We start from the raw sequence: 26,462 nt of genomic DNA on the forward strand, positions 1-26,462 counted from the left end.
TTAGTGTTATAACATTCTCTGCTTTTCTTTGTACTTACTATTACCAGTGAGTTTTGTACCTTCAGATGATTTCTTATTCATCATTAACATCTTTTCCTTTCAGGTTGAAGAACTCCTTTTAGCATTTCATGTAGGACAGGTCTGGTGTTGATGAAAACCCTTGGATTTGGTTTGTCTGGAAAAGTATTTCTCTCTCATGTTTGAAGGATATTTTCACCAGATACACTACTCTAGCATAAGATATTTTTTCTTTGCACTTTAAATACATCATGCCACTCTCTCCAGGCCTGTTAGGTTTCCACTGAAAAGTCTGCGGCCAAGTATATTGGAGTTCCATTGTATGTTATTTGTTTCTTCTTTCTTGCTGCTTTTAGGATCCTCTCTTTATCCTTGACCTTTGGGAGTCTAATTATTAAATGACTTGAGGTACTCTTCTTTAGGTTAAATCTGCTTAGTATTCTATAATCTAATAGAACTTCAATATTGATATCTTTCTTCTCTTGGGAAGTTCTCTGTTATTATCCCTTTGAATAAATTTTCTACCCCAATCTCTCTCTCTGCCTTCTCTTTAAGGTCAACAACTCTTAGATTTTGAGACTTTTGAGACTATATTCTAGATCTTGTAAGCATGCTTCATTCTTTTTTATTCTTTTTCTTTTGTGTCCTCTGACTGTATGTTTTCAAATAGCCTGTCTTCAAGCTTACTGATTCTTTCTTCTGCAGAATAAATTCTGCTATTAGGAAACTCTGATGCATTCTTCAGTTTATCAATTGCATTTTTCAACTCCAGAATTTTCTGCCAGATTCTCTTTATTTCAATCTCTTTGTTAAATTTATCTGATAGTATTTTAAATTCTTTCTCTGTGTTATTTTAAATTTCTTTGAGTTTCCTCAAAACAGTTATTTGTCTCAAAGGTCACATATCTCTGTCTCTCTGAGACTGGTCCCTGGTGTCTTATTCAGTTCATTTTGTGAGGTCATGTTTTCTGAATATTCTTAATGCTTGTGGATGTTTATTGGTGTTTTGCATTGAAGAATTAGTTGTCCTCACATGGTGAAAGAGTGGAAGAGCAAAAGACTAGACAGCTCTCATTCATCTCATTCATGAAGGTGGAACCCTCATGACTTCCACTTCCCAAAAGGCCCCATCTTGTAACAGTATTATATTAGAGGAACATAAATTTTGGAGGGACACAAACATTCAAACTATAGCACACACTGATATAAAAATGCTTATGTAGATTTTTTAATAAATAAGAAGTTTTGTTAAAATTTGTACAAGATTCATGAGAGATGTTTTTATCTATATCTTTCTGCATATTCTATATAATAAAATATTTTCATAGTACTTTATAATTTATAAGGAATATTTATATGTTTTCTCATTTGATCTTGAGATTTTTTCTTGAAAAACAAAAGATTAATTATAGATAAGGAAGCATGGCTCAGACAGGTAAGGTGACTTATGTGTGTCATAGAACAATGCATGGAAGAAAAAGGATTTGAACTCTACTATAATTCCAAGTCCAAAGCACCTTCTAGATATCTGGCACTAGGAAGGGCAAGAGGAATAGAAAGTTGAATGAGATATCAAGAAGCATACAATGTGGTGGGAAGATAAACAGAGAAGACAGTGTAAAGTAATTTGACAGAGGAATATACAGGATGTTATGGAAGCTCTGAGGAAAGGCTCAAATATCAGCTAAGGAACATGAGGAGGGCTTATAAACTGAGTCTTAAAGAATGACTGGGATTGGGCCACATAAAAGATAGAGAAAAATGGTGATGAATTCCAGGCAGGGGAAGAACATGAGCAAATATCTGTAGTCAGTCTTGTCTGGTTGGGGTGGTAGGTAATGTGAACTACATGCAGTTCCTTGTTGCCAAAGCAGAAAGAGAGGGAGGACTGACAGATGAGGCGAAAGACATCTACAGATATTAGATCATAGAAGCCCTTATATGTGAAGAGTCTAGACATTTTTCTATAGATACCACTCAATTATTTAAATCCTTTAAGAATTAGCTTGGCGTGGTTAGATTGATATTTTATTAGATTGTACTGACTATCCTATAAGGATAGACTGCAAGTAAACAGGAATGAAAGCAGGGAGACTTGTGTGAAGGTCATTACAACAATCCAGGAGAGGGAGAGATGAGTCTTGACTTAATTTGGAATGACTGGCCGTTGATATGATATGGCTGACAAAGGAAAAACAGAAGTTGAGAATAAAGCATCCTCCAAGCTTTAACCTGGTGCTTAGGTAAGAATAAATTACCAAATTCAGGAGAATGAGTTAGTCTGGGGCCATGTTGTGTTTGAGGGGTGAGCTGGAGTGGTCTAGAAGGCAAATACCCAACTCTAAAACTCCCAATTCTAAAACTTAGAAAGAGGTGTGGATGAAAGAGAGATTCTCTCAAGTTAGTGACTTATAGGTGTTAATAGAAGTCATGGAGGTGGAACAGCTCGCTTAAGGAGAACATGAAACTGTTGGCAACTTTGGAGACTTCCAATCTGTAAGAGGAAAAGAAGCCTGGAAGGGACCAGAGATAGAATTGTGAGATATTATGAGAATCAGAAGAATTAGTGTCCCAGGTGCCAAGGAAATCCAGAGTTTCAAGAAGGGAAAGAAATTAACAATGTGAAAGAGATTCAGTAAGATACAAACTGAAAAACACTTATTGAAATTGGCACTTCAGAAGCTGTTATTGATTTTAGTGATATCTGTTTTAATGAAATGATTGGGACAAGAAGCTAAACTGCAGCCAATTGAGGAGTGTATGGGAGGTGAAAAAGTGGAGGCAGTGAGTGTAGGCAACTCTTCTGAAATATATGGATAGGATGTTACCTTGTTAGAGATGAACATGGCATAAAGGCAGTTATGTATTTTGAAAGTTTTTTTTAGGATGGGAAAAATTACTATTTTTATGCCATGGGGGAGAAGGTTTTATGTAAGAAAAAGGAGGTGATGACTGCGAGAATAAGTGTGGGTGTGGGAGAAGAAAGTGGCATCAAGGAAACACATCCTCTGAGACTGAGAAAAGAAGAGGCAATAAATGTTAGGCTGCTGAAAGTTGAGAAATATGATACCAGAGGCATAATCTTCTCAGTGGGGTAAGAGACACAATCTTCTGCTAGTAATGTGGGGTGTGGGGAGTTGAATGTGGAACTAAAGGAGAGTGATAGAGGTTCAGAGTTGCTAAGAAGAAAAGAATGCTTAATCATGGGGTCTAAAGAGGGAAAGGAATAAAGGCTGAGAAAATGCCAAATGCCTAGAGGAAGCACGTGCATGAGAAAACTAGAAGGTAGAGGGAAGTTGAAGACTTCAGAGGTATCTTGGTGTACTTTGTGCTGCTACAACACAATACCCCAGATTAGATAATTTCATAATGAACAGAAATGTATTGGCTTACCATTCTGGAGGCTGGAAAGCAAGGGGCCACGTCTGATAAGGGCCTTCTTGCTGCATCATCCCATGAAAGTAGAGCAAAGAGAGGGCAAGAGAGAGGGAGAGAAGGGGGCCGAGCTTGTCCTTTTATGATGAACTCACTCATGTGACAATAAACCCACTTCTACACTGATGCAGAATGCATTAATCAATTCATGAGGGCAGAGCCCTCATGGCCTAATCATTTCTCATTAGGCCCCACCTTTTAACACTGTGGCATTGGGGATTAAGTTTCCAGCACACGCTTTTCTGGGGGTATGGGGGTGCATTCAAACCAGAGTAGAGGACAACTCTTAGGAAATGGCCCTTGAGTATATGACTTAAATTGAGGCAAGATGATTGTCTCTAGAAATAAGAAGTTTCAGAATTATGACAGTAGGATATTGCATGTTTCAATTCTTGCCATCAAAATTTCCTACGATGATGGCAGGACTTACAGAGAAAGATTACAAATCAGCTGCCAGAGTCTTCAAAAAATGAATAACAGTAACTGGGATGCAAGTCAATGGCAGTGATATAGAAGATATTGTGGGTTATACAAACAAATATAATCAAACTCAAAATAAATAGCAATTCTCACAAGGTGAAAGTGTAATGCCTAGAAACATTCAAAAGGATCTGGGTTAATTTCAAACTCTTTCCAGCCCCATGGTGCATGGAAAGAGAGAATGAGTAGCCTCCACTCAGGAAGTTCACATGGGCATCCAGATCTCAGTGAAAGAAGGAGGTGAATACAGAGTTATTCACCAGGGAGCAAGGACTCAGGGACACAATGGAAAGAGGCAGAGAAGTCAGTACTGGCCAGGCGCGGTGGCTCACGCCTGTAATCCCAACACTTTGGGAGGCCAAGGCAAGTGGATCATTTGAGGTCAGGAGTCCAAGACCAGCCTGGCCAACATGGTAAAACCCCGTCTCTACCAAAAATTTAAAAATTAGCCAGGTGTGGTGGCACGAGCCTGTAATCCCAGCTACTAAGGAGGCTGAGGCAGGAGAATCGCTTGAGCCTGGGAGACGGAGGTTGTTGTGAGCAGAGATCATGCCACTGCACTCCAGTCTGGGAGACAGAGTGAGACCCTGTCTCAAAAAAAAAAAAAAAAAAAAAAAAAAAAGAAAGAAAAGAAAAAAAATTAAATTAAATTTTTTAAAAAAAGAAGTAAATACTGAGAAGAACATAATGATACTTCATCTCTCAAAAAAATTAAAAAATTCTCTGAGTGTAGTGGCATACATATGTGGACCTAGCTACTTGGGAGTCTGAGATGGGAGGATCACTTGAGGCCATGAAGTTGAGGCTTCAGTGAGCCATGATCACACCACTACACTCCACCCTGGATGACAAAGCGAGACCCTCTCTCAAAAAAAAAAAAAAAGAAATGAGAATGGGAGACTAAGAGAAATCAGATGCGACCTTTCATTTTGTAGAGATGGGGGCCTGGTTAAAAGACATCCTGCACCCACATCCCACTCCATTACATAGTCTGACTGTGGCCCATGTGCTTGTGATGCCAGAATGGGCCCAGGTCTTAGTGTCCAGCTGGTCTCAAAGAGACTATGAGGGTTGCTGGAGGTCTACAAACAGCTCTCCAGAGCCTCTCCCTTGCCTCCTGATATTCAAAAAAAGTATTCTTAGCTCAACCCACATCAATTTTTTATCCAAGATAAATCTTCCAATTAAAAAAAATCAATTCTCAAGCCTTTAAAATATGCTAAATTAAAATGTGCAAAACAACTATTATCTTCTTCCTTTAAAGAGAAACAGAGAAGTCTTTACATCTGCTTTTTCCTATTTTTTAGCAGAAAAAAATGGAGCAAATGATGTGGTTGTAGCCAAGGTTGTCTATAAAGTGTGAAAGCATTTCCTTTCCTTTCCCAGCAGCCAGGACTAACACTAGGAGGCAGAGAAAATCAGCATTAAAGTTTTACTTAAATTATAAAATGGGGCGAAGACCTTGCCCAAAGATGATATCTCATGTCTCCTGTGACAGACAATGAATGGCTCAAGACAAAGGTCATTCTCTTTATTATTTAGTTTCCAAGAAGTTGATAGGCTGTTCCATTGTGGTGTGTGGTGGTGCTGAAAGCATGCTTACCCGGGAGTTCAGAGAATCTGTTGGATCTGCTCTTCACTCTGCCACCTACTTGCTGTGACTTTAAGTTTGATCTTCTGTTTCTCTGTTTAAAAAAAAAAAAAAAGAACTTAGGCCATGAAATTGCTATGAGGATTAAATGAGATAATGATGGAAAAAAATCGCTTTGTAAAATGAAAAACACTAGATACACGTTACTCATCACTAGAGTATCCTGGAACAGATGATTCTACATCTGCTACCCAGTTACAGGCAATAGGAATAAGGATAATGGCAGAAAAGTGAAGTTGGGTAGGCAGGATGTAGTGGGGCAGGCAGGGTCCTTAATGTTTTTCAAATCACACTGCTGGGAGTGATGTCAGTGAGATGGCAGAATAAGAGGCTCTTGGCTTTCCTTTCTCTCTTGTATGCACCAAATAAACGACTGCACGCAGTTAACTTTTCTCTGAGAGAGAGCCAGAAACTGATTGAGAGACTCCTACTCACAAGGTAACTAAGAAAATATCTGCATCAAAATGGATAGGAAACACTGAGGCACACTTAGGTACAAACCCCACCTCAGATACCACATCTTACAATTGGGAAGGAATCCCCAATTCCCAGGTTCTTACTAAGGATTGAAGTATTTGGAACACATAAATGCTACCCCAACTTTACAGCCCTAACCCAAGGGACTGGCTTTTTAAATACCTAGCTCTGAGAATTGACAGGGCTCTGGATTTGTGAGTCTCCGTAGATCATAGAGAACAAAGAGATGATTTTAATGGACATGTGAGCACTTCTAGTAGCTATATCCCCTGGGCTCAGTGCAGAGAATAGACTAAAATGCCCAGTTCTTAGTTTCTCCCTAAAAGGAGTTGGCACACTTTTCCAGTTGCTGCCTGAGGGTTGGACCTCTAACTAGTCTGTATCTGGGAGCTGATGGGGCAGATAAACAATAGACCTCTGGGATCTTGAATGGGAGTGTCGGCACTTCCTGAATCTTCTTCTCTGGCTCATTTCAGCGATAAATCCAGGTCTGCATATTCCCCCTGTAAGAAGTTTGTGCATGCATCAAGTGCACCAACTTTTACAGCTCCCATCTCAGGAAATGCCTTTTTAATCACTGAGCTCTGGGAGTTGGTGGGACTCTGCATTCCTGAACCTTCCTAGACTGCAAAGAACAAAGAGGTGGTTTTTCAGTGGACACACGTGCAGTGGCTATACCCCTAGTATCAGAGGGTGTGGTTTGAATGACAGCACAGGCATTCGTCACAGATTCTCTCCCCAGCTTAATGCAGTGAGTGGGAGATGAACTCCAGCTCTCAGTTTCTTCCTGAGTGTAGAAAGAACTGGAATATATATCTAACATTTAACTTCTCCAACTGCATCTCAAAGTACTGGCTTTTATCTCATCTGCCTTGGGAAACTGATAGGATTTGGCACACCCAAATCTTCTGGGGGCCACTAAGAATGAAGAAAGGGGTTTGGATAAGCATGAAGGTTTGAGAGGCACCTAGAATCTCTGACTGAACTGATTGATGAGGTCCATCTTCTATGTGAGGCTAGTCTGACAAAACTGGGAGACGAAACTGTCTTTCATGTACAAAAACTAACAGAGAGTCAAGGAAAATGAATAAACAGGAAAATACTTCCAAATAAATGGACAAGAAACCAGACCCTAATGAATGGAGATATATGATTTACCCAACAGAAAATTTAAAAGAACGATAATAAAGATGCTCAGCAAAGTCAGTAGAGCAATGCATGAACAAACTGAGAATTTTAACAAAGTTATAGAAACCACTAAAAAGTGTCAAACAAATCAGAGCTAAAGAATGCAATAATTAAACTGAAAAATTCAATAGAAGAGTTCAACAGCAGACTAGAGTCAGCAGGAAAAAGAAACAGTAAACTCAAAGACAAGTAATTGGAAGTTATCCAATCTGAGGAACCAAATAATAATAATAATGATTTAAAGAGTGAAGATAACTTAAGAAATTTGTGGGACACAGTCACTGAAACAATATACTCATTATCAGAGTCTCAAAAGGAGGAGAGAGAGACAGGAACAAAGACCCTATTCAAAGACATAATGGCTGAAGATTTTTCAAGTCTGGGGAAGGAAATAGAAATCCAGATCCAGAAAGCACAAAGTTAAGACAAAAAGAGAATATACTTTTGAAATTAGACTTCTTTTAAACTCCAGATCCCCAATGTAATATTGGGCAGGAGCTTAAACAGTTAAGTCTCATTTTGTCTTTAACTGTCAGCAATTTGATTATAATGTATCTCCTTATGGGGTTCTTTGGATTCATCTTATTTGATGCTCTTTGTCCTTTCTAGATCTGGATTTCTATTTCCTTCCCCAGACATAGGAAATCTTGCAAAGTGAAATAAGTCAGGCACCAAAAGACAAATACTACATGATTTCACTGCTATGTGGACTCTAAAGAAGTTGATCTCATGGAAATAGAGAGTAGCATGGTGGTCCCAGAGGAGTGGGTGGAGTGGGTGGGTGAGGACTGGGAACTAGTATCAGAGAGATGTTGGTCAAAGAATATAAAAGTTTCAGTTAGACAGGAGAAAAAGCTCAAGAGATCTATCATAAAGCATGGTGACTCTAGTTAATAATATATGATATTCTTTTTTTTTTCTTTGATGTAGGGTCTCGCTCTGTCACCCAGGTTGGAGTGCAGTGGCACAATCTTAGCTCACTGCAACCTCTGCCTCCCAGATTCAAGAGATTCTCTTGCCTCAGCCTTCCAAGTAGCTGGGATTACAGGCACCCACCAGTACTCCAGCTAATTTTTGTATTTTTAGTAGAGACAACGTTTCACCATGTTGGCCAGGCTGGTCTCAAGAACTCCTGACCTCAGGTGATCCACCCTCCTCGGCCTCCCAAATTGCTCGGATTGCAGGTGTGATCTACTGTACCTGGCCAATAATATATTATATTTTTGAGAAATTTAAAAAAGCAATGAAAGGGACAATATAAATAAATCAATGTGTAATGTTAATGTTTCATCCAAAATTTTCTTAAATTCTGTGTGTTCATGAGTCCTGGTGTCCTAACTTATCTTTTATCCAAGGTAGATTTGGTATTAAGTGCCCATTATTTCGAGTTCTTAAGATGAAAAGACAGTCAATTATCCTAGAATTGCATCTGTCCTCCTATAAACAACTAATTACCAATGCCAGAAACTTCAACCAAATTCTAAACTTTTACCCCAAAGACTCAATTAAAACAATTTAATAGCTCCTATTTCAGTAGTTCATACAACATTTACATTACCAAATAGAATTGGTTCCATATGCTCCAGTTTTCACAATACATTAGTCACTATTATTTTCTACACTTTTACAAGTAATTTCCAAATTTTGGTCCTAAATTAAAGTACTTTGTATGTACAAAAAATTAACATAAATAATAGCAATTTATAACTCTACACATTTTTTAGGTATCTAAATTATTTCCTAGGCTAAATCATGCCATGCCTGATTTATTGTTCTGTGTTAATTGCATGAAAGCCATAGAGAAGAGACGTAGAAAGATGTACTTGTAGTTAATTTTGTAGATGGGATGTGAGATGTTTTATAGGTATGAGACAGAGTTTTGACAAGATAGCAATCAGTTTTTATTTGGTATTCTTCCTTGGATTTGGTGTGAACACCGTCAAAAATTTATTTTGCATGAATTCTTCTCTCAATCCCAAATAAGTAAAATAAATTTAACTGCTGCAGATTTTTTGGGGGGACAGGGTCATTCTAGACTAGCAATTAGCAACTTCATTCACCCAGGAAAAATAATACTATTTGAAGACTATTTTGTCACATTCTACATCATTCCACCATCACTTACGCAAAGCAATTTTGGTCCCTCCAGAAAATGAAATGAAACTTTATTCCATATCTGCCTTTTGGCAGAATTCAACTGATCTTCTACAACCGTCACTTAGTAATCTATAAGTTGCTCACAAAAGAAGCTGCTGTCTCATCTTGCAATCATGTGATTTCCACTGTTCCATGATAGCTCAGAATATGACTTGCTTCTGCAGGTCTTTTCATGCTTTTCTTTTATCAATGTATTTACTTTTTGAAACATTTCTGGGTCAAAACTGTGATTACGCCGAGGACCAATGAGGAATCAGGCCCCTCACAGGGCCCTACCCTCAAGTCTTTGTGCAAGGTTGCTTCATCTGGTGCTCCAAAAGTCAGAGACACTGATACTGATAAATCACTGATATTTTCTCTCATCTAATAAATTATCCTTTGCTTAATATTGTCAGTTTAACAATGCCCCCACACCTTTTAAATCTTTTGCTAAAGGAAATATGGTGATAGGGACAGAAAGTTCCATAGATACTTCTTCACCCCATGTTTCTTCTTTCCTGGATCACATCTCTCTCTCTCTCTCCCTCTCTCTCCCCCTCTCCTCATACACTTCCCACAAGTGTCTCCTATCCTGAGGCAGGAGCAATTTGGATTGGATATGGCTGCGGCATAATGAGCTGGGAAGAATGGAAGAGCATGCGTTTCATACATTAGCTACAGGCATAATGTTACATGCCTGTAAAATAAGGTTGATACTGTGCATCGACCTTACAAGTTAGAAATGTGTCAATCCCAACTCTTTCCTCTCTCTCATCCCAAGACTCACTGGGACCCAAGTCCTGTTGATCCTTCTGAAACCTCTCAGATCAGTCACTTCCTTTTCACCCCTAAGGCCACTCTTCTTGGTCTCTCTCACCTAGATCCTGGATTCACTCTCTTGCCTGCCTCTGCTTTCTTCCCACTTTAATCTGGTCTTCAAAAAGCTGCCTGAATGATCTCTTGAAGATACAACTCAGATACAGCTCAAAAATCATCAATGGTTCCCTGTTGCTACTGGATGAAGTCCGAATTCCTTAGCCTCTCTTTGGAACCCTAAGTAATCTGGTTCCCCGTCTACTTTTTGAGCCAAAGTTTTCACTCTGAGTCTAGGCCCTGTTGTGAGAGGGCCATTCTTTTGAAGTTGGAGTGTCAATCTTCTCCTAAAATGCAAGTGAAATGTGAATTGAAGCCACAATCTACCATTAATCTTTTAGCATGCATCAGGAAAGCAGATGTTTCTAGAGTCAGCTGTAGACAGAAAATTGGACCAGAAAGGAATCAAAGTAAGGAGGTAGAAGGGAAGAGTCAGGCTCAGAGCTAGGAGTAAGGATCAAGTTTATGTCTGAACCTGAATTGAGTAGCTCTTGGGGGCAAGGAAAGTACATGAAGAATGGGAGTAAAGGAAAGCTGTAGGGTCGTTGACAGGAAGTGGATGGGTAATTTGTAAATAATTCATAATTCATAGAAGGCCAGAGCCAGAAATGACTTTAGAGGTCATCAAGTCCCACACCTTATGACATCGAGAAAGGTAACCAATTCAAAGAGGTGAAGTGCCTAGTCATACTAGTTCATCAAGCCTGCAGGAGATCCAGCTAGCCCTCAGGCCCCCGGACTCCCAAGCCATGCTGTCTCAAATTACTTCCAACTAATCCATCCTCCCACCCTCCCCAGGGTGGATGACTTCAAGGAATCAGGCCCAGAAACGGGGAGCTGGATGTTTCTTTAGAATGTAGCAAAAAGAAAAGAGGAAGAGGGTTTTTTTTTTCCAGTCCTCAGAAATTGTACTTTCCCTGGCATTCAATGGAGGCATCCAAGTCCAAAGTGACTGAGTCAGAGACAGAGGCTCCTTATCTTGGGCTATGTTGGTTTGACACACAGAGAAGCTGACAGGAAGACAACCAAGTCCATTTACTTGACTGCCACGATAAGTGAATTGGAACAGCTATGCAGCCTGGCCAAGGAATCATTTGGAAAGATATCATTAGGGTGGCCAAGAGAAGAAAATCAATGCCTGGCAGCCAACCTAGTGGCCTTTTAGAGTTAAAAATAGCCATAGCATCATAATCTTTCTAAAGAGGTTTCACATCCATTATATCAAATTCTCCATCCAACATGTCTGTGAGGTAAGTATTATTTTCACCATTTAAAGATGAGGAAATGAGATGCAGAGGGCACATCCAAGGTCACAAGAGCTCATAAGTAGAAGAGTTGGAACTGGGGCATAGGTGTGGTGATTTCAGATCCACATGACTAAAGTTATTCAGCCTTAAACAGGAATGAAATTCTGACACATGCTACAACTTCAATGGACCTTGAAGATATTATGCTAAGTGAAATAAGTCAGACACCAAAGGACAAAATACTGTATGATTTCACTTGTATGAGATACCTAAATGAGTCAAATTCATACAGACAGAAAGTGGGACAGTGGTTACCAGGGACTGGGGGAAGAAGGAATAGGGGAGTTATTGCTTAATAGCAATATGACAGAGTTTCAGTATGAGATGATGAAAAAGTTCTGGAAACGGATGGCGGCGACAGTTGTACAAAAATGTGAATGTACTTAATGCTACTGAACTGTATGTACACTAATAAATGGTTAAAATGGTGAATTTTATGTTATGTGTATCTTACCACAGTAAAAAATAAAATTTTAAAAAAGTACATTTACATGAATGCAGTGATACATGTTTTCTGACAATTCCATTTGTAACTCATAGTTTTTAGAGTGTTAAAAAAAAAAATAAGGTCTTAGTTTACAGAAGAGGAAACTGAGGGCCAGAGAGGGTCAGGGATGAATGTGAGTCAGTTAGAAAATTAGGAAGAGTAAGACCCAGCAAGTGTATTCCCAGGCACTGTTAGTGCTTTCTAGCCTTAATCCCTCTTCTCTTTACAAAACCTCCATGGCTAGCTACCCTATACTAAACACTTGCCATATACCAGGCCATGGGCTTTTGTGGGAACCTTCTTTCATTGATCTAATCTTTAGCTGATGGAGTGCCCCAGGACTCAATATTGGATCTCTTGTTTGCCAAATCCACTCCTTAAAGTGATTTAGGTCAGTTCCATAGCTTTCTCCCTAAATTACATCTCCACTTCTGATCTCTCCTGTGAACTCAACATCTCCTCAATTAGAAATACTAAAGCATCTCAAATTTAATATATCTCAAACTAAACTCTTGATTTATCTCCCCCAAACTTGCCCATCATCCAGTATTCTCTGTCTCAGTAAATAACAACTGTATTTCTGTTACTTGGAGTCAGCTTTGACACCTCTCTTTCCATCACAACCATTCTATCAAATCCATTTGAAAATCATCCTATGAGCTCTACTTGAAAAATATAGCCTGAGTCTGATCATTTCTCACCGTCTCCCCTGAAGCCAGCCTAGTACAAATTAACATCGCCTCTTGGCCAGACTATGGTAATAGCCTCCTGTAGTGGATGCTGTGATGCACTAATCAGATTTCCCTTCAGGACCACACTATTCATTCCACTAGCTGCTGGGAGTTTTGGCTGCTGAAAGCTCATAGTTGCATCCGTATTAGGGAATGGCCCTTGGAAAGGAACTGCGTCATCTAAGGCTGTGCTTCCCATAGATATCCACATGGGGCAAGACCTCATTTAATTCAGCTTTCTCTGTTCAAATGTCATTGCATTATGAAAGTTATCCTTGACCACCGCTATGAAAAATCATAATCTCTTATTCCATAGCTCCCTTACCTTGCTTTAATATTTTCTTCATAGTATTTATCAGCCTCTGACTCATATTCATCCATTTACTTATTTTTCTGAAATTTAAGTGCTCTCTCTGCTCTTTTGAGAGAGAGAGAGAGAGAGAGAGAGAGAGTATGTGTGTGTCCAACTGCTTAGCCTCAGCACCTAGAACAGAGGCTGGTGGCACATGGTGGACACTTGTGTCAGTTTCCTGATGCTGCTATAATAATCACTACAAACTTACTGGGTTAAACAACATAAATTGATGATCATACAGCCCTGGAGGTCAAAAATTCAAAATGAGTCTCAGTGGGCTAGAATCAAGGTGCAGGTCGGGCTTCATTTCTTTTCTGGAAGTTGCAGGGGAAAAAAGTTTCCTTGCCTTTTGCAGCTTCTAGAGGCAGCCTGCATTCTTTGGTTCATGGCCTTGTTTCTCCCCTTTGTCATGTAACCTAACCTCACTACAGATTCTGAGGATTAGGACATAGACATCTCTGGGAAATGTATTATTCTGCCAACAACAACATTCAATGGGTATTTGATAAATAAATGAGTGAATTATTATTTAATTTCACTCATCAAGTAATCCCTTAGAATCAATGTAATTATTCCTTCATTTTATGAGCGAAATGAAACTTGAAAGGTTAAGTCACTAGCCCAAGTTAACCTAGCTAATAAATAGCAGAGCAAAACTCAAACAGATAGGCCAATTCAAGACAGTTTCTGACTGTCCCCACTTGTTTCATTTTTCTGTGTTCTCAGCTTACAAATCTGCCTCCTTGACTAGACTCAGAGCTCCTAGAGGAGAGAGACCATGGCTTTGCATGTTTACAACCCCAAAGCCCAGCCCAAGGCATGGCAAGTAGCAATAATAATAATAGTAGTAGTAGGAATTTGTTGAGTACTTAACATGTGCCAAGTGCAGATATAAACACTTTACCTGCACCCAGAAAATGTATTGAGTAAATGTTGAGTGGAAAAAACCAGCTTTTCTCACTAAATCCCAACAGCTACATTTTTAGCCCTATCTAATACTCAAGTTCTATACTATAAATGTGCAGATTAAGTCATATTAAATTGGAGAGGCTCTAAAACATCATCAAGAGTGGGTTTATTTCTGTCTCCTGGTCTGAATCCAGAATCCCAAGTCATTATCAATCAGTCTGTCTAATGAGTGAACATTCACTGTGAATAGACTTATCCATTCTAGAGTAAGAGTTTGATTTGACAAACTAAAAAATAGTGACTAAGATATCCAGAGGTCTTCACAGTTTCCTAAGCACTCTCACAAATACACTTGATTCTCAAAACAACATTGTACTTAGGGGAGGGATGTATTATTACTCCCATTTTATGATAGAAAAAGCTTGGCTCAGAAAACCTAAATAGTTTACCCAAGGTCACCAAGCTAGTGAGAACCACATTCCAGGTTTCCCGACTTCTATATCCACATTTTTGTACTATGTAGTGCTGCCAAGTAGAACGTCTTATGGCTTTTAGAGAGGGGAATGTCCATGCAGACTGGCAAGGCTCAGCTTCCATGTGGATACGTGGGGACCGTGCCAGTTCCCCGAGCCTGGTTTGCCTACTCGTTCGGATCACGCAGCTCTCTTGATTGTGAGGTTTACAATTTCTCAGTCTGCAAAATGAAAGAAAACCCTAAGAATTAAAATCACTCCGTAAAGTCTAAAAAAGGAGAGGGGATAATTGCCACTGGAATGGATGTTTATTTGTCCTGAAAAAAAATATTTTCACTGAATAAAAATTCCACATAACATAGAATTCAGGGGAAGAAGTTGGCAGGTGTAGGAGATTTCTATTCTGCTTTTTATCTACTTTTCTAAGCATCCTTTCTATTTCCATGCTTTGAAAAGAATGGATGAGAACTCGGGCTCTGGGATAAAGAGAGAAAGAAGAATCCTCGAGTTACGGAGCCTGGCTAACCTCTTTTCTGTGAAGATCTGTGTGCTCTTTTGTGCAATAATGAAGAGATGGAAAGAAAAGAATTGTCCCCACATTATCCACCACTAGGCCAGCCAAAAGGACCTCTGACTAGGGGAGCACAGTCACCCCAACGCAGGCTAATTTCCCTCATGCCTCCCCTGCCAGATGGTGCTCTCAGAACATGACTGTCCCCTCTGTGATTGTCCATGATTTGAGGGTCAGGAGCCACCATAGGAAAAGTATCTAATTCCACTTTCACACACTTGTGGTGTCAGCAATCCAAATACAGAAATCTATTTTGGCCACATTTTAACTACTCCACTTAAAGGCATCAGCACAGGAAAAGAAGCCCACTTGTTGGTATCAATGAAAAAATCTCCTAAGGCCACTTCTCAGCTATGCTCATCCTGGATTCTTCACCTCATCAAACATCCTACAAGGTCTGGTGTTCCAAGAGGTCAATCTATACTGCAACTCTAGCCAGAGAGAATGTTTGAAAGCATAGATTTCTTCCCTTCTAGTCTGTTTCCTAAATTACCATCAAAGCAATTTTCCCAAAACATACATTTATTCATTCTACGCATATATAATCAGTTACTATTAGGTGCTGGGTGCTTTTCTAGGTACTTTTCTTGATTGCTGTGGCAAGTGCCACAGTAATCAAGACAGGAAATACCTGCGTTTATCTAGAGGGAGGAGAAGATGTTAAACAAACTAACATATTTTATTTCTGATAAGTAATTGTAACAGAAAGAAACCAAAAGAGGGTAGTAGTGGTTGTGGGGCAGAAAGTGACTTGAGTGGGGTGATACCTTAGATGGTAAGCGTCATTTGAACCCAGGCCTCAGAGACAAGAAGGAAATTGGCTGTGCCAAGAACTAAGCATTCTAGACAAAGGAAAGAGGAGATTCAGAAGATAGAAATAAACTTGGCAGTTGGAAGAACATAAAGAAGTCCCAGGAGGCTGAAAGATGGTGAGCAGAGGGAGAGTGGTAGGAGTTGGGGCTGGAGATTGAAGCAAAAGCTGGAGTGACTGTGGTAGAAAAGGAAATAAATAGGTAGACTCCAGACGCATTTGGGAGGTAGAGCTGGCAGCATGTTCTGAATGAGTTGGCATGGGGAGTGCTACAGTTTCGATGTCTGTCCCCTCTGAATCTCACGTTGAAACATAATCCCCAGTGTGGCTGTGTTGGTGGGGTGCCTAGTGGGAGGTGTTCAGGTCATGGAGGCAGATCCCTCCTGAACAGATGAATGCTCTCCCTTTGCCGGAGGGAGTGAGTTCTCACTGTATTAGTTCCCAGGAGAGTTGCTTGTTACAAAGAGCCTGGCGCCTCCCGCTCTCCCTTGCTTCCTCTCTCACCATGTGATCTCTCACACCGGCTCCCCTTCCCCTTCTGCCATGAGTGGAAGCAGCCTGCGGCCCTCGCCAGATGCAGATGCCCAATCTTGAACTTTTCCAGACATCATGAGCCAAATAAACCATTTTACTTTGTAAATTACCCAGCCCTGGGTATTTCTTTATATTCTTAATCCACAACATGGATTAAGACAGAGTTAGGAAAAAAACAATCAAGGATGACTCTGGGTTTTGACTTCTGCAATTGAGTGGCGGATAGTACCATTTTGAGTGGGAGCAGTGAGGGGAACTATGTTGGGAGAAAAGCAAGTGTTTTGCTTCGAATATGTTCCACATAAAGTATCCATTAGACACTCAAGGGAAAATGTCAAGCAGGTGACTGAATATACAACTCCAGAGGTAAACAGAAGTTTTGAGCTAAAGATACTTATTTATAAGTCATTGGTTTATATAGCCATTACTTGAAGCCCTGGACCACTTAGGGGAAAGAGCAAAAGGGGAAGAGAAGAGCCGTGGGGCACTCCGGGATCCAGATGGTTAGAGTGGAGGAGGAACCAGCAAAGGATAACAGGAAAGAGTTGCTGGTGAGGTGGGAGGAAAATAAGGGCAGTGCCACCTAATGAACCAGGTGAAGAAAACAATCAAGGAGGGAGATATTAACTGTGCCAAACGTTGCTAAAGAGTTGAGTTTAAAAGGGGGAAGAGGGCTGGGCACGGTGGCTCAAGCCTGTAATCCCAGCACTTTGGGAGGCCGAGGCAGGCAGATCACCTGAGATCAGGAGTTCGAGACCAGCCTGGCCAATATGGTGAAACCACCCCCCCCGCCCCGTCTCTACTAAAAATATAAAACATTAACCAGGTGTGGTTGTGGGCACCTATCATCCCAGCTACTTGGGAGACTGAGGCAGAAGAATTGCTTGAACCTGGAAGGCAGAGGTTGCAGTGAGCTGAGATCACACCACTGCACTCCAGCCTGGGACAACAGAGTGAGACTCTGTCTCAAGCAAAAAGGAGTGGGGAGTGGGGGAAAGAGAAGTGACCAGTGAGTTTGGTAAATGGAACCGCTGGTGATGTTGACAGGAGCAGTGTCAGTAGAATGGTGGGTTGGAAAAGGGAATAAGATTCCCATCATAACCGCTTTCCCATTTAAAATTCATCAATGGTTCTCCATATATAAAAAGATAAAAACCACATTCCTTACTATAAAAGTGACTTTCCACCATCTAACACTATTAAGGAAATCAGTAATTTTCAGGGATCTTACTTGCAAAACAAAACAAAACAAAACAAAAAACAGAATTCACTTTAATTTATGAAAGCAGAACTGGGCTTATGAAAAGATACTAGGAATCTCACAAGATCTCCCTAAGGGAGGGTCCAAGAGCCATGCTTGGATGTTACCATGACCAGAAACAACACAAACAGGAGCCACACTGCCAGGAGAAACCTCATCCATTCCATGGGACAGTTCCAGCTTAATTGGACCTAGAAATCCCACACGGTTGCCCCAGAAGAAGCAGATGCCTCCACCACCATCTCTGTCAGAAGACCAATCTGTCCACACAGGCGGTATCTCCCTTTGCTCATTCTATCTTCCTGTTGATAGATCCTTGGCCACATGAGGAACCCTTACTGCGAAAGAGTCTGGAATCTACATGATCTATCTCACCTCCCAACAGCTCTTTCCCCTTCTTTTGGTAACTATCTTGATTTGTGTTAGCCTAGCAGTCCACTGGTTTTGGAGGAAGCTGACTCTAGTCTCAACCCATGTATGGTACTTGCAATGTGGCCCAAAGCAATGAGCATACTCCCCACTTCTAGCCACAGAGATAGATTTAGGGACAAGCATACAACCTAGTTCTGGTTAGTAAAATAAGAGACATTTACATGAGAAATTTCTGTGAAAGAAACTACCTTAATCTTCCAAGAGAGCTCCCTGAAGCCATCTTCACTCTCTGTTCCTGGACTGAAGCCTTGTCCCCCAAGAAAGAACATAGCCCCGGGAGGGATTAGTTACAACCAGCTTTGGGCTGGAGGGCCACCACCCTAAAATGTTGCTGACCCTGCTGAAGGCAGGGGAGAAAGACTGAATGAAGACTTCAAGGACATTGCTAGGCCACTGAAATAAACCAATTCTGAAATCTTTCCCTACCTCTAGCCTTTCTAGTTTCCTAACCTACTAAATGCTCTTCATGTTTAAGCAACTTTGAACTCATTTTGGTTAACAGCAATGAAACACTGTAACTGAGTCAAGCCCCAATCTGCCTCTCTGGGCTCATTTTTTTTAGCATCACTCATACAATGTCATTCACTTTAAATCTCCAAGCATTCTGTTGAGACTGTTCCTGCTGCCTGAATGCCTCTCCTTGCCTTCCTCCCTTGCTGCCTGCCTACTTCCTACTCACCCTTAAGACCCAGCTACAATGTCACCTCCTCCCTGAAGGACTCCCATATTCCCCTGCCCTTGCTCTATCATAGCATACATTGATGTCTAACCTGCATTACAGTAAATCTTTAAAGTATGTGCCCCCTACATTAGATCATAAGCCCTTTGAGAGTCAGGACTGTCCCTCTATCCTAGATGCCTTTCACAGAGTATATGGCATTGTCTTTGCAGTCATCAAGAGTTTGCTAATTCTTCAGTGATTCCCAGACATGTGTGGACAGTAGTGATTTCCTCTGGTGCAGTATTGCAAATTCACATGGTGAGACAGGCTTGTACAGATTTTCTAGTCAATCCCCAAAGAACAAAGTCATCTTTGATGACAGCTACTCTTAAAATCACCGAGTCCTTACAGTTCATCTAATCTACCATTTTGTTTTACAAAGAAAAGAAAGCAAAGACCAGAGAAGGTGAAGTTGTGGAAAGTTAAGAGTGAAGCTCAGTCTTGAGACCCACATTTCCTACTTCAGTGTCCATTCTACAGCAGTAAGTTGCCTCTTTCTTATTGGCCCTGAGAGTTAAGGGTAAGCAGGACTGACCATCACTGAGCATCACCCTGGGCATCTTTGGCGCGTGTGGCCCACTCCTTTGCCACTCCCATCTTTTAAGAGTCCTCCTGCCTTTTGCCTCCCTCACAGTCAACTGGAGAAGCTACTGATGGAAACTATTTATAAATACATAGAGGACAATTGTCTCTCTCATCTTACCTTTGTCAGAGAGTGAAAGACCTTACTCCTCTCAAAGAAATTTCTGAGTTTGTATGAAAAGGAGGAGGGATTCAGAAAAGGTAGGAGGATTTTCTCATGGCCTCTAAACCTTCAGACTCCTCCTCTGGAACATTTAATCACTTTCAGAGCAGCCACTGTCTGGATTTAGGAACAGTGGGTCAAGGCTGACCCACTGAGTGAATTCCTCAGCTGCCCTTGGCCCCCTCCCTCAGACTCTGGCTCTCGCCTGCTCAGCACTATGCGCTCTTCTGACTGGCTTTGCATTCCAAACTCTGGCCAGCCGTTGCCTTCCGGCAAATGATTACCACTACAGGGTCCTAGAGCAGGGAACATGGGATGGCACCCCCCGGAGTCAGGGAAGGCTTTACGCACAGATGATTTTTTTTCACTCATGCTTTAAGGATAAATAACTTTGCCAAGTGAGGGAAATGTGAGAATGATGGACAGGTTGGGAGAGAGCGAAGGACATCAAAGAGAACCTATACAAAGGCATACTTGTCAAAGGATTTGATGCGTCTTGGAATGATATAGTGGGTTCACTGGTGCCAGCCCCCTCCCCAGTGATATATCCATGTACCAACATCTGAAATATGTGAATGTGACTTTACTTTGGAAAAGGATCTTTGCTGATGTAATTAAGTTAAGGAACTTGAAATGAGCTCATCCAGGACAATGCTGGTGGCCTTACATCCAATGACAGGTATCCCTACAAGAGAAAGAAAGAGGAAGACTTGAGACAAAAGAGAAAGGACTGACACACAAAAGGAAAGGCCCCATGAAGAAGGAAGCAGAGATTAGAGCGATGCTGCAATGCTGCCATGCCAAGGAATGCCTGGAGCTGCTGGAAGCTGGAAGAGCCAAGGAAGGATTCTTTCCTAGAGCCTCCATAGAGAACATAGCCCCTTGACTCTGATTTCAAATTCTGGCATCCAAAACTGAAAGGGAAAAAACCTCTGTTTAAGCCACTGAAAATTTGTGGTAATTTGTTACAGCAGCCTCAGGAAACTCATGCACATGGCCAGAGGTACATTGTGGCAGGAGTTCAGGACGCATTGCTGGGTACACCAGCAACCCCTCTATTCGCCCCTTCTATCAGGTGTAGATCAGAGCCATGCTGTCCTTCCTTTATAAGCAAAGCCAGGCTTAGCAAAACCCAGGCATAATCATGAGGTTCCTCAAAGGCACATAGTCAAAATATGCTAATGGGAGGAAAAGCCCTATCCTCAGTAGGACTTGAGATGAGATTGACTCATTTTAAAAACAGACCAGAGCCAGCGCAATGGCTCACAGCTACAATCCCAGCAGCTCACAAGGGTGAGATGGGAGGATTCCTTGAGGCCAAGGGTTCAAGACCAGCCTGGACAACATAGCAAGGCCCCATCTCTTAAAAAAAAATTACCCAGGCATGGTGGCACCTTCCTGTAGTCCCAGTTACCCAGGAGGCTGAAATGGGAGGATCACTTGAGCCCAGGAGTTCGAAGCTACAGACAGCTGTGATCACACCATGGCACTCCAGCCTGGGCAACAGAGCCAGATCTCGACTCTTAAAAAAAAAAAAAAAAAAAAAAAAAAGACAAAAAACTCACTGCTTGCCTTGGTGAGGGGTCCTCACCTCTTAGGTAAACATATAAAGAAATCATCCCAGCTCTCTCTGGAGGGAATCTGACTGGTACTGCAGATTCACCCAGAGGACGAGAGCCAACCCTCACCTCTCAGTCTCTGGGCCCTGCGATGCCTGAAGCACTAAAGCTGGTAACTTGAGTTTGCAAGAGCTGAGAGACAGCAAGGGCAGAACTGCCTCTTGGGCAAAGGTCTGAAATGAGGAGCCCACAGTGAAGAAGAAATAGTTTGGGGCAACTGGACTCAGTAAGGAAAAGAACCACCAACAGAAAGGCAAACACCTTCTTCAGGTGCCTAATACTTTCCTTAGGTCTGAGACTTTTTCTTGTGTGGCATAAAAGAACAATGAGCATGTGTTCCAGGTTTTGGATCTTGCTGCTGTACGACCCTTCCTAGATCTGGAAAATAACCTCCCAGAACAGCACCATTGTCCACCTGATGAGTCTGGTGACAGCTGATGGGACGACATGGGGGAGGGGAACACCCACAGGGAAAGAACTGGCCTTAGGAGCCTCTATTCTCTAGGACTGGATAGGTGCTGCCTCCTGTGGGTGTTCCTATGCAAGAGAAGTCACCTTGGGCAATGACAGCAAGAAGACCCCACTGGAACCAAGCTAGGAGTAAAATCAAGGCACTGAGTGTTTTCAGCCAGGAAGGGCATGATTAGATTTGCTTTTTATAGAGATCACTCTAAGAGCAGTGTGGAAAATGGAGTGGCTGGGAAGAAACTGGTAACAGAAGGATCACGTTCCAGAATGTTTAAATAACAGTCCAAGAGAAAGATGAAGACCAGACGAAGGCGGAGGCAGTGTGGGCAGAGCACCGACTGGAGAGGGGGTTCTAACTTGGGACACTGAGCAGAGAGCTGTTCTGTTAAACCAAGATCTGGACAGAAGACAAGTGGCAGAATTCTCTGTCCAACCTGGGATGCTGGGGCACCAGGGCTTCTTACAGCTGAAGAAAATCCTGGACATTTCCATGTTTGAGGCTTTTAGAATTTTAAATAAGAAGAAAAAAAAATCAAAAACAGGGCCAAATAAACAGTGGTATCTCTTAAATATTTGCTTTTTTTAAATTATGGCTTTTAAATCACATGCATAATGCACTGTATGTCTGTTTACTCTTCAAAGACAACCATAGAAGCCCCTCCACCCCCACTTTTTAAAGCATCAATTCATCAATTATACCATCAGGGCTCTAGTCCCATAAAGAGACACAATTTTCAGTCGTGTGATGAGAGTCTTCGCCCAGGCTTGGCAGTGCCTCCCTGAGACAGTGTGCATAACCCCAATTGGAGATGAAGTTAAAAATAGACATTGGAGGCTGGCCGTGAATACGAGGCCTGGGCATGTGGTCCTCTGTGATAGACACTAAGGCTAGCTGTGCATGCTCTGAGAGTCGAACCCTGAAAAAGTGCCCAAAGAAATAGTTAGTCTCAAGGGGCTGGCTGGGAAGAGATTGAAGCCAGAGAGACCAGGCTGAGAGTAAAAGCTGGAGGCAAAGGGGAAGAGCCATGAAGTATTCCCAAGCCCACCAACTGTCAGCCACATGGGTAGGGAGACGCTCTGGGAGTTTAAGAAGATAGCCTGGAACAGACTCACTCCCAGGCCCTTTAGCCAATTGGGCAAGAAGAAAAGCACATTTTATAGGAACCCAGGGCTTCCAATCAGGTGGGAATTTGTCTCCTTCCCACAGCATTAGTTTGAGCCTTGAGTCTGCTATCGTGGCCCTTCCTGATTAGGGTTCTAACCTATATTTTCTTATTCTTTTATTCTTCTGTCTTTAACCCTAGCACATATCCTATGGGCAATATTGAATAGTGAGAAAAGCACTGGCTTTGAGGTCACACAGACCTAGCTTCAAATTCTTTGGCACAGTAGTACACTATTCTGAGCTTCAATTTCTCTACTTGTAAAATAGGAGTGATAGTAGTAACCTCATAGGATTTATTGTGAAGATTAACAGATAATGGTTGTGAAGGTGCCTTGTGATCTCAAAGCACCACATGCACTGCCCCACAAAGTCAGATCATCCTTATTGCAATTGGTGTGGGGAAAACCTTCTGGCCGAGGCACCAGAACCTAGGGGTTGTGACCACGGAATTATGACTTGCAACCTAAGGTTTCATACAGCAACAGCCCTTGGGACTATCCACTTCTTATGACTCAGTGTTGTGGGACATCTTTTACCCCAATTTCTCTTTTTCTACTGCCCATAACCACCTGTCTCATTCCAACTGGCTCTTGCATGACCTAATTTGGATCTGTTCTTTACACAGGCCTTGTCCTAAGCTCAGGCCTTCCGTAGCCTTTCACAACCATACCAGTCCAACGCGGGCTTTGGCTTGGCAAAAGCCCCTGGTCTCTACTGGTTGGTGAAGCAGAGTGAGGAGGAGAAACGTGATTACACTGACCCTGCAATAATATGGCTCCTCCAGCCCCATGTGCAAGGCTTCCTTTTTGTTCCTCATTATTCTTCAAAGCCCAGCTAAGCATAACCTGCTCCAGGGAGTCTTCGTGATGCCTCAGATGCTCTGAATTCTGGGTCTCATCTGCCTCTTCTAATAGCCATGAGCACTTTGGGCTTTATTTATTTATGTGAATTCATATAGATATTTCTACAACTCCCATGAGCACTTTGATTTACCTGTGTATTCCTTACAGTGCCGGACACAGAGTGGATGCTCAAAAATATTTATTGAGTCTATAACAAATCCCTTCATTAAGGCTTTCTATTTACCAAAGGTACTTCACCCTGCCACCTCCAACAATTTCAGTGCTTTACAGTAGAGGTCAGAAAGTTATAGCCCATCACCTGTTTTTGTAAATAAAGCTTGACTTGAACACAGCCATGCACATTCATTTATTCAGCATGCATCTCTGATTTTGTACACTACAATGGCAGAGTTGAACAGTCATGATGGAGATCTTACATTATAGGTTGCAAAGCCAGAAATATTTACTCTCTGGCTCTTTGCAAAAATTTTGGTCAACTCAATGTTATAGCAAGGAAGTATAGGTTTCTTTATCTGCAATGCAGGGATAATAACAAACAGCACAGAGCTGTTGGGAAGATCATAAATGATAACAGATGTAAAGTTTTTCTGTACATGGCATACACTCTTCTTGCCACATGAGGTCAAGTTGAGGCTTGAAATCTCAAGTGATGATGGGGTAAGTGTGAAGATGGCCTATCTCACCGAAGCTGCTACCTGGTAAGCATACAGTGTTGCAAAACACATAACTCAAATATCTGCCAATAATGAACCAAACTCCAGCCTGCCCTCCAGAATAGACTGTCCCCATATGGCATTAATCAGATGGGGCTATGGTTGCTGGAGAGAATAAAATAAGCCCCTGAATGTTTCTGTTCCTTGTTTATGATAAATGCTTTTAGAAGTCACTTAATTAGTGCCATTGGCAGATTTGCATAACTGCTGGTTATGGCAGATAAGAATGATTTTTTACTTGATTTGACAGAGCTAACATGCAAACCCCAAAATATTTTCAATGAGCCTCCTAGCTAGTTATCAACATTAATCTTATACTTCCTAAGGTGGGCCTCCTACTCTCAAGGAAGTGACATGTTTTAAGACTTGGGGGAAGTGTGGGTGATGGGATAAGCAGGCTTGGACACAGCCCTGGGTTTATATGGAAGAAGGAGACATTTCATTGCACTGAGCTGGAAGAGGTATTCATCAAGAGGAGAGAGAAGGGCTGGAATTTGAAGGCTGTGCTACTTCTGACTGTGGCCTGCCCATGGCTGGGATGGTGGGAGGTGAGCTGTTCAGGAGCCATCTCACACCAACTCTCTTCATTGTGAACATACCATGCAGCTGTGTTTGTCCAGCTGAGAGGTTTCATCCATCTTAATGATATATAAAGCCTTCCCCCAGAAATGGGGAAGTTGTGCTCCAAGCTCCTGAGCAAGTGAACATGGGCCTGACCCCAGGATCCTATACCTTCTCAGATACCCTCTCCACCACCTCTTGCTGCAGGTGCACCTTACATTACTAAGCATCAGACCCCTTCACAGCCACCATCAAACTGGACCTGGAAAGGAGGCAGAGAGGGTCATTAATACTCTGATTGTGCAGAGTACAAATCTGAGGCCCAGAAAACTGCATATGGCCCCCACCCGTGATATACACAGATGGGAACCCTGATCCCAGCTCTGCAGTCTTCTCCACCATGCTGTCCCTAGCAGAGATGGCCCCCTGGCTCCCTGTTGCTGACTGCAGAACTCTGGGCTGGCCCTTCTGATCCTACTGCCAGCCATGTGACTAGAGCTCTGCTCAGACAAGACTCTCCATCTAAGATTTCCCACCAGCTGCCCGCAAAGCCTAATCCACGTTTCACTGTCACCCAAGGCTTTCCAGGGCTGGGACTAGGGTGAAGGGAGTGAGCCATCAGGGTACAAAACTCAAGGAGGTGCTCACACTCAGGGTTGTGCAAATGCCATTGCTTTCTTGTGAAGACTGAATAAAATACTGTATATAAAGTGCTTAGGTGCTATAAAAGTATCCGTTATTGTTTTTAATAATAGTTGCACTAGTAGTAGCAGTATTGAGAGGAGTGCTGTTTTTTCTTCTACGTGGAGATTAAATTAACTTTTTCGGCGAATAAACTAAGAGATTTGTAGTTATATGAATGTGAGCTATTGTTCTAGAAGAACTTGCATGCCTTTAGGGGCTCAAATATTCCTAATGAGGACTGTTAGTTTTGTCCCATTTCATGGCCCAAGTGACCCTGTGATGCCGCCCTGCCTTTCTTACATGCGAAGAAGTTTGGATTCCACACTGGCACTAACAGGAGTCACTGACGGATTTTAAGCTGGAAGTGATACAGCAAATCTGTGCTTATGAAGATCCCTCTGGCAATGTGATCTCGAACCAGGCAGGGCCAGAACCAAAAGCAAGGAGGCCAGTTGGAGGCAGGTGAACTGTCCTGGCAGGAAACAATGAGGCCTGAATTAGGGTAGTGGTAGTAGGGATGAGAAAGGGCCAGGCAAGAGAGTATGGATGAGGAAGTAAAATCTGTTCTTCACTCCTGGAAAAACAACTGTGAATCAGTGATACCATCTTTATCCCCAAAGGCAAACAGATCCTTCATTAGTGCTAGCAATTGAGATCTGTGTGAGGTTTGGTACCCACTAGCTGCTAAACATGCATATAAAAGGAAGCACACCATATGCTATGATGAGTTAATGCCAATTGGCCCCACTCAGATATATGCTGCTTTAATTTTAACACTTCATTTGAACAAAAGT

General features: G+C 41.8%; 1 long non-coding RNA gene across 3 annotated transcripts in view; it reads right to left on the reverse strand.

Moving 5' to 3' along the window:
• The window catches only part of LOC119618568 (uncharacterized), a 294,660-nt gene that overhangs the window by 18,691 nt on the left and 249,507 nt on the right, over nt 1-26,462 (reverse strand). For 2 of the 3 annotated variants that reach the window (XR_012094843.1, XR_012094842.1), the window contains exon 3: nt 5,398-5,618. This is a non-coding gene — a long non-coding RNA (uncharacterized lncRNA). Of the gene's footprint in view, nt 1-5,397; nt 5,619-26,462 lie in introns of those variants that run through there. The other variant, XR_012094844.1, reaches the window with a different exon arrangement.

This window comes from Chlorocebus sabaeus, chromosome 12, assembly GCF_047675955.1.
Source record: "Chlorocebus sabaeus isolate Y175 chromosome 12, mChlSab1.0.hap1, whole genome shotgun sequence".
NCBI classification, from domain to species: domain Eukaryota; kingdom Metazoa; phylum Chordata; class Mammalia; order Primates; family Cercopithecidae; genus Chlorocebus; species Chlorocebus sabaeus.